Raw genomic sequence first — 8,030 nt, 5'->3', positions numbered from 1 at the left:
TATTTGAAATTGTTGATGATAATGGAGGAAAAAATGAAAATCCTTATTTTTAAAAAAACTCTAAATATGCTTACAAAATCTCCTGCAACCTGCAGCTGCAGTAAAATTCTTCAAGATTACTGGTCACTTGTTCAGCGAAATGATTCTCTCTGTATTAGGGTCCTAGGAGACAGATAACGTTGAGAGAAGGGCTGGTGCTTAGATGCTTTTGGGTCTTCTAGAGCTCCCTGGCCGATGTAGTGGTTTCATCAAATTTTCTTTGGAACACTTCAGTATCTTCAGTCCAAACTTTCACGTGGAGTTCTGTACCTCACTGCATTCAATGCTGTGAGCCTGTCCTGATAGTTGAGTGAGAACAACCTGGATCAATTTCTACAAACTCCATGTCTTTTGCCATGCCAAATGTCCTATTCTGGACTTTATCTTTACTTAATGTTGTCTCTAACTCCTGTAAGTACTAAAATGCCTCTTGTTAAAACACGCACTAAATTATCTCTATACCATATGAATAATCTTGACATGTGGCCAAAACTCTTGGATACTGAGATCACTTGGAAGATGAGTCTTTTCCATAAATTAAGTAGATTACATCAAAAACGATTCTTGCTGATATTTGCAAATGTGATGTCATAGAGTGTGCTCTGCAGAAACTTACTATTATTTTTTATTTTTTATTTTTTGACAAACCCTGCCTCAGGTTTATTTGCACAAACACCACAGGAGGATCCCAGCCCAGGAGCACACGAGTCCTTCTGTCCTCATGCCGACGGACAGAGGCTACTATGGAGCCTTTGCAGGGGCCTGGGCACTTTTGGGGGCCTAAGCACCTTTGGGGGCCTGAGCCAGAGCCTGAGCTGCAGCTGCATCTGCAGCCTGGGGCTTGGTTTGGGCTTTGGCCTTTGGCGGGCAGAGCCGGAGCCCCTTGGCGATGCAGGCAGGCGCGAGAACGTTTGTCAAGCTTGGGGTGAGTAATGCAGGCGAGTCGACTGAGCTTGCGGCTGCTGCCCTTTGGGATCGTCGGCTTGACCTCCTTGGACTTGACCTCCTTGGACTTGACCAGGGCCTTGATAGCCTCAGCACGTACGCTCATGGCCTTGGCGTTGGCCTGCATCTTCTTCAGGCCCTTCTTGTAGTGCTTCTTAGCAAAGCGCATGTTCCTCAGGAAGTTGGGGTCTACCCCCTTGAGAGACTCATATCTTTGCGATCGGGGTTTCTTGATGCCATTTCTGTGCCATTTTCGGGACTGGTTGTGCGTGGTGTGGTTCTTGGACTTGGCCATCTCTGCACCCTAGCCCAAGGCTCTCGGAGCGCCTAAGACCAGAAGAGGAAACTTACTATTATTAAAATATCACTTTGTTTCATCTTCTTGCACGTTATTCACTCCAGACTGAAATATACCAGTTGTCATTGCCAATCTGACAGAGCAGTAGCCTGGTTCTCTTACTACAGGATGGCCAGAATGAAAAAAGCCCCCATCTTTTTCCCATCTGGTTCTTTTCCTTCAAACTCTGGTAAGAAGTTTCCTGGTCAATTTTCTTCTACATTCTTTAACAGCGTGTTCAATTACTCCTGCTTCCTAAGTTACCACTTCTCTCTCTTTTTTTAAATTTTATTTTAATTGTTGTTGAAGTACAATTTTCTATCTTTTACTCCTATCCTAGCCCACCCACCCTATCACTTCTAAATTTACTTTCAAGCTTATCTTTATTCTTTTTAACTTAACCTGATTTAATTTAATTTAACTTAGATTGTTTTCCTTGCTGTAGTTTTTGAAAACTTTGGTATCAGTTTCTTCATTATCTTTTGTCCTCTCTAGTCAGCTGGGTGTTCCTTTATGTTTCTCCTGCTTTTGAGGGTTTTTTGCAAGTCTGCTGTGCATTCATGCTCTGCTTCAGGCTTTGTATTCTTTGACTAAGAAAAGACTCTGTCTATTGTAATGCTTTGGAGTTCCCACCAAAGGGATCTCTCACCTGCAGTCCTTGATATTGGCAAACGCATCTCCACTTCACTGGTAGATTCCTCCAGCCACATGGAATCTGATGCCTCCTGCTTCTCTTTGCTGAGATCTGTTATTCCCTCCAAAGACAGTATTACACAGATTCTCAGATGACTGCACACTGGCACTCTTCAACATGGCCTATATCAGGTCCACAGGAAACACCCCTGCATGTTTTATCCCCCAAATTCTGAGACTTTAGGTTACCTGATACTGTTTTTTCTCCTTTGGCTTTCCACCAGTCTCTTTAGACAGTGCCCCTCTCCTCACTTAGATTTCTCAGATGAGAGAGAGTCCAGCATTAGTCCAAACTGCAGGGACATAGACTAGCTTTCCAAGTGGTTCCTCAAAATGCTTTCACCAGTCTTAATATGAGAGTCCCAGATTGTATTTTTTATGTGAGAGGTTTAGGTATATCTGTACAGATTACTTTTCCTCAAATTCAAGAGGCTGGCCTGTTTCACCAGTGTCTTTTTTTTTTTTAAATCATAAAGTTCCTGTCTTATGTTTTAGCAGCAGAAATTTCCATCTTAATACCCTTTTACATACTCAATCACCCTTTGGGCAACTCAAAACTTGAGATGAATACAGTGATATCTTCACTTTTTACTTCTGTGCATTGAAGTGGCTAAATCTAAAGATTGGTAAATTTTACATTCCCTTAAATTTTACATTCCCTTAAATTTTACATTATTCAGTTTATGGCATGTGCATTCTGTGAATTCTCAAAGAGAGTACTCAGCATACATAAAGCCTCTGTTAGATGGTTTTTCACTTGACTTTGCTATTCAAGAAAACTTCTCAGATCCTGGCTGCAGTTAGCCCAGATACATGGGAACCTCAATTGTCCAATCAGGCGCCTCATTCTTACATGTTGAGTTTCTACCACAGTTTGACAGAGCATTCTGTTTGGGTAAGGGGGTATCTTCATACTACACCTTCTTCCAGATAAATACAAATATTTTATTTGTATAAGATTGTGATGACTTTATACACAGATGCTTCGCAAATGCATTGGTAACTATGAATTATAGCTAATTGTGAGACCTCCATATTGACAGGCTAAGTAACTTATTGTTTCAGGTTTACTTTCTGGTGTTGTAAAGTTTACAGTTTCCATCATACATCATTACATGTGCTTTTTAGCAATATTAGCAGCTTTATCTTCCATTTATAGAAACACTCTGAGATATGCACTTTCTGTAATGAGAATTAGCATTGCTTAGAAGAGCTTTTGCCTTTGAACAAAGGCTTTTAACAGATTACCCATAAAGCAAGAGATAACTGCATAGAGAACTAGACCAGGACACCAGAGACCTGGACGAAAGTTCAGGAATGATTGTAAGAAACTAGGAAACTATTATTATCCTAATTCATAGTGGTATTGTTAATGATTTTTAACTATATTTATTGATTATGCTATTATAGCTGTCCCAATTTTTTACCCTTTGCCCCCACTCCTTTCAGTACCACCATTCCCTCTAGTAATGCCCCTTCCTTAGATCATGGGCATGAGTCATGCATATAAATTCTTTTTTAAAAATTATTTTATTGTTCAAATACAATTGTTTGCATTTACCCCCCACCACCGCATACAAGTTCTTTGGCTTCACATTTTCTATACTGTTCTTAATATCCCTCAGTCTATTTTTACCTACCAATTGTGCTTCTTAATTCCTGCACCTCTTCCTCCATTCTTTCCCTTCCCTCTCCCAGCTGATAACCTTCCAAATGATCTCCATACCTATAATTCTGTTCCCATTCTGGTTATTTGCTTGGTTTGTTTTGTCGGGGTGTTTTGTTTGTTGTTTTGTTTTTTTTAGATTCAGTTGTTGAAAATTGTGAATTTGTTGCCTTTTTAAAGTGCATAGTTTTGATCTTCTTTTTCTTAGATAAGTCCCTCTAACATTTCATGTAATAGTGGCTCAGTGGTGATGAACTCCTCTAGTTTTACCTTGTCTTGGAGGCACTTTATCTGCCCTTTGATTCTAAATGATAGCTTTGCTAGATAGAGTAATCTAGGGTGTAAGTCCTTGCTTTTTATCACTTTGAATACTTCTTGCCAGTCCCTTCTTGCCTGTAAAATTTCTTTTGAGAAATCAGCTGATAGTCTTACGGGGACTCCTTTGTAGGTAACTCTCTGCTTTTCTCTTGCTGCTTTTAAGATTCTTCCTTTATCCTTAACCCTTGGCATTTTAATTATGATGTGTCTTGGTGTGGTCCTTTTTGGGTCCAAATTGTTTGGGGCACTCTGTGCTTCCTGGACTTGGATGTCTATTTCCTTTACCAAAATAAGGAAGTTTTATTTCATTATTGTTTTTTTTTTTAATTTTATTTATTTATTTTTTAGAGAGGGAAGGGAGGGAGAAAGAGAGAGAGGGAGAGAAACATCAATGTGCGGTTGCTGGGGGTTATAGCCTGCAACCCGGGCATGTACCCTGACTGGGAATCGAACCTGCGACACTTTGGTTCACAGCCCACGCTCAATCCACTGAGCTACACCAGCCAGGGCTCATTATTGTTTCAAATAAGTTTTCAATTTCTTGTTCTTCCTCTTCTCCTTCTGGCATCATTATGATTAGAATGTTGACATGTTTGGAGGTGTTCCAAAATCTTCTTTTGCTATCCTTGTTTTTTTAATTCTTGTTTCTTCTCTCTGTTTTTATCGAATGTTTACTTCTTCCTTATGTTCTGAATTGTTGATTTGAATTCTGGCTTCTTTCCCTTCACTGTTTGTTCCCTGTGAATTTTTCTTTATTTCACTCAGTGTAACCTTCATTTCTTTCTTTATGTGTTTGATGTACTCAATGAGTTCTTTGAGCAGCCTGATAATCAGGGTTTTTTTTTTACTTTGCATCTGATAGGTTGGTTTTCTCCATTTTGTTTAGTTATTTTTCTGGAGGTTTATTCTGTTTTTTTCACTTGGGCCACATTTCTTTGTCTTTTCAATTTGGCAGCCTCCCTGTGTTTGTTTCTATGTATTGGGTAGAGAGGTTTGACTCCTTGTCTTAGTAGTGTGGCCTATTGTAAAAATGGCACCTGTAAATTGTTGTGGGGCAGAGCCTTAGGTAATCGCCAGGATGGGGCAACCCACTTCACCACTTTGTGGCTCTGTGTTGGGGGAGGGCTCAGAGAGGGAACAATGCTGCTGCTTGGATTCTGGAGGTTTGCCCAGCACTTGCCCTGTTTCCAGTCACTTTATCCACTTTCTGTATGCAGCTGGTATCCTTCCAGCTGTTGCCCTGGTGCTGAATCCCAGAGTGGGTGGGTTTGCATATGTTCTAAGTTCATGGGGGTCTTTGAAACAGAGTCTCTTGAAAGCCTGGCAATTTCTTCTGCCACTCTAATCCCCACTGGTTTTTATAGCCAGAAGTTATGGAGATTTATCTTCCTGACACTGGAACCCTGGGCTGTGTGGTCTGGCCTAAAGCTGAGATTGCTCACTCCCAATATATCCCTCCTGATTTTTATCCACCATATATGAATGTGAGACCATCCATTCCACTGCCACCTCTTCATGCCACAGTGTCTCTGTGCCTCTCCACCTGTGTCTGCGATTCTGCCTCTCCTATCCATCTGGATGAATGTGGCTTCTTTAAATCATTGGTTGTTGAATTTACATACAGCTCTGGGTGTTATTTGTTTGGAGATCTAGTTGTAATTCTTTCTGTGGTTGCATGAGGAGGTGAAGTGTGTCTGCCTCTGCCTCCACCATGATTGGAAGTTGTTGATAATTTTTAAGTCTTTTTTCTGCATAAGCATATTCTGTTTCAGAGTACCTCAAAATAATGTGGGTTCTTATCATTAATACAAAGAGATTATTCCATTATTTAAGGTTTTACAGTTTTCAGAGAAATTTCATAAATATAAAAACCAAAAAATGCCAAACACTTTTTTGAAAGACATGGTATTTATAAATCACATCAATTTAGCTGACAATACTCTTTTTTACTTTTTACTTTTTAAAATTATATTTTATAGATTATGCTATTGAAGTTGTCCCAATTTTTCCCTCTTTGCCTGCTTGTACTCAGTGCCATACCATATTTTTACATTAAAAATTTTTTCAATTACAGTTTACATTTAATATTATTTTGTATTTGTTTCAGATGTGCAGCATAGTAGTTAGACAATCATATAATTTACAAAATGTTCAAGGGTCAATTAATATATATATTAGTCTCTTTCTTTTGTTCTAATGAGATGACACTTGGGGGCTGGTCACCAGAAAGACCATGGCATGGTTTCAAGCTTGGAGTTCTTAGCTCCACCTTCCAATTCTCTAGAAAGATGAAGTGGGTGGAAATGGAGTTAATGATCAATTATGCCTACGTGATAAAACCTCCATAAAATCCCTCAGGTATGGAGTGCTTCTGGGTTATTGAGCTTGTGGTGCTGGAAATGTATTCCACTGGGAGAGAGCACAAAAACTTCACTCTCCTTCCCACATACCTTGCTCTATGCATCTGGGTGTTCATCTGCATCCTTTATCATATCCTTTTATAATAAACATAAGAGTAAGTGAACTGTTCTCCTAAGTTTTGTGAGCTGCTCTAGCAAAATAATCAACTTTGTGGGAATCCCTGATTTACAGTTGATAAGTCAGAAGTACAGGTGGTAACCTGGATTTGCAGTTGGTATCTGAAATGGGGAGTGGGAGGGGGCAATCTTGTAGGCTTGCTTAATGTGCATGATCCAGGTAAATGGTGTCAGAACTGAGTTAAATGAACCCACAAATCAGTGACCAGAAGTGTTAGAAGTAGTCTTCTTTGTGAGTTATAAAGAAGACACACACAGAAGTGTTTCCTACTTAGAACAGCTCCCAAATTCCTGAAGCTCTTACACAGCCTCTTCCAACTGGAGAATATAATAGATGGAAAATAAAACTGTCCCCTAATTCTTCTAAGAAGATAGACAAAAGATCAAGACATTTCTATTGTTTTTCATTATGAGGAGAGGTAAATAAAAGCCTTATTCCAGAGGATCTTTAGACTGCTTCTGATTAAATCTCCCTCTGATTAAATATGTGATTATTTGGTCAATTAAAGGAAATATTTTTAGACCCTTATTATAAAGATCTTAAAAGAGCTTACTGTCCTCCTAGCAACAGTTTTTGGTTTTCACATCTATTCTTTTTTTTTAAACTATTTTTTTAAAGTTTTTATTCATTTTTTTAGAGAGAGAAGGGAGGGAGATAGAGATAGAGATAGAGATAGAGATAGAGATAGAGATAGAGAGAGAGAGAGAGAGAGAGAGAGAGAGAGAGAGAGAGAAACATCAATGTGTGGTTGCTGGGGGTTATGGCCTGCAACCCAGGAATGTACCCTGGCTGGGAATCGAACCTGAGACACTTCAGTTCCCAGCCCGCGCTCAATCCACTGAGCTACGCCAGCCAGGGCCCAGTTTGCACATCTATTCTGTGATAACTCTGATATCCTGTGGTTTCATGAAAATTTCTAAGAGTATATAGCAGAAATAAAACCTACCAACTTACGTTCTCTTAGCTGAATATGGTGGGAATTGTAAGAAGCAAATATTGTGTTGGAATTGCTGGATGACATAAGTAATGGTGAAAATTTTTATGACTTGAGACACATATAGACTATTTTTTTTCACCTGTCAAAGGCAATAGAAAATGTGTCACACTGGGATCAGTAGGTTTGGTCCTGCCAGTTATCAGCTCTGATTCAAAGCACACTGGTTCTCTCATCTATAAAATGAGAATAATTATGTTATCTACTAGTGAGTATTATTAGAGATTATTAGAGAAATAGAACAAGAAATAGAACACTTATCTGAAAAAATAATGGAGAAGTTCCCCAATCTGGTAAAGGAAATAGACTTCCAGAAAGTCCAGGAAGCTCAGAGAGTCTCAAGGAAGTTGGACCCAAGGAAGCACACACCAAGGCACATCATAATTAATTAGCCAAGATTAAAGAGAAGGAGAGAATTTTAAAAGCAGCAAGAGAAAAGTAGACAGTTATCTACAAAGGAATTCCCATCAGACTGTCACCTGATTTCTCAAAAGATACTG

The 8,030-nt window shown here is 39.3% G+C and overlaps 1 pseudogene; it reads right to left on the bottom strand.

Annotated features, from left to right (window-relative positions):
* Positions 1 to 781: 781 nt before the first annotated feature.
* LOC114490810 lies at positions 782 to 1,325 on the bottom strand (annotated as a pseudogene).
* Positions 1,326 to 8,030: the final 6,705 nt, after the last annotated feature.

This window comes from Phyllostomus discolor, chromosome 2 (assembly GCF_004126475.2).
Source record: "Phyllostomus discolor isolate MPI-MPIP mPhyDis1 chromosome 2, mPhyDis1.pri.v3, whole genome shotgun sequence".
NCBI classification, from domain to species: Eukaryota; Metazoa; Chordata; class Mammalia; order Chiroptera; family Phyllostomidae; genus Phyllostomus; species Phyllostomus discolor.
The sequence above is the reverse complement of the archived record's forward strand: the minus strand, read 5'-3'. Positions and strand labels throughout refer to the sequence as shown.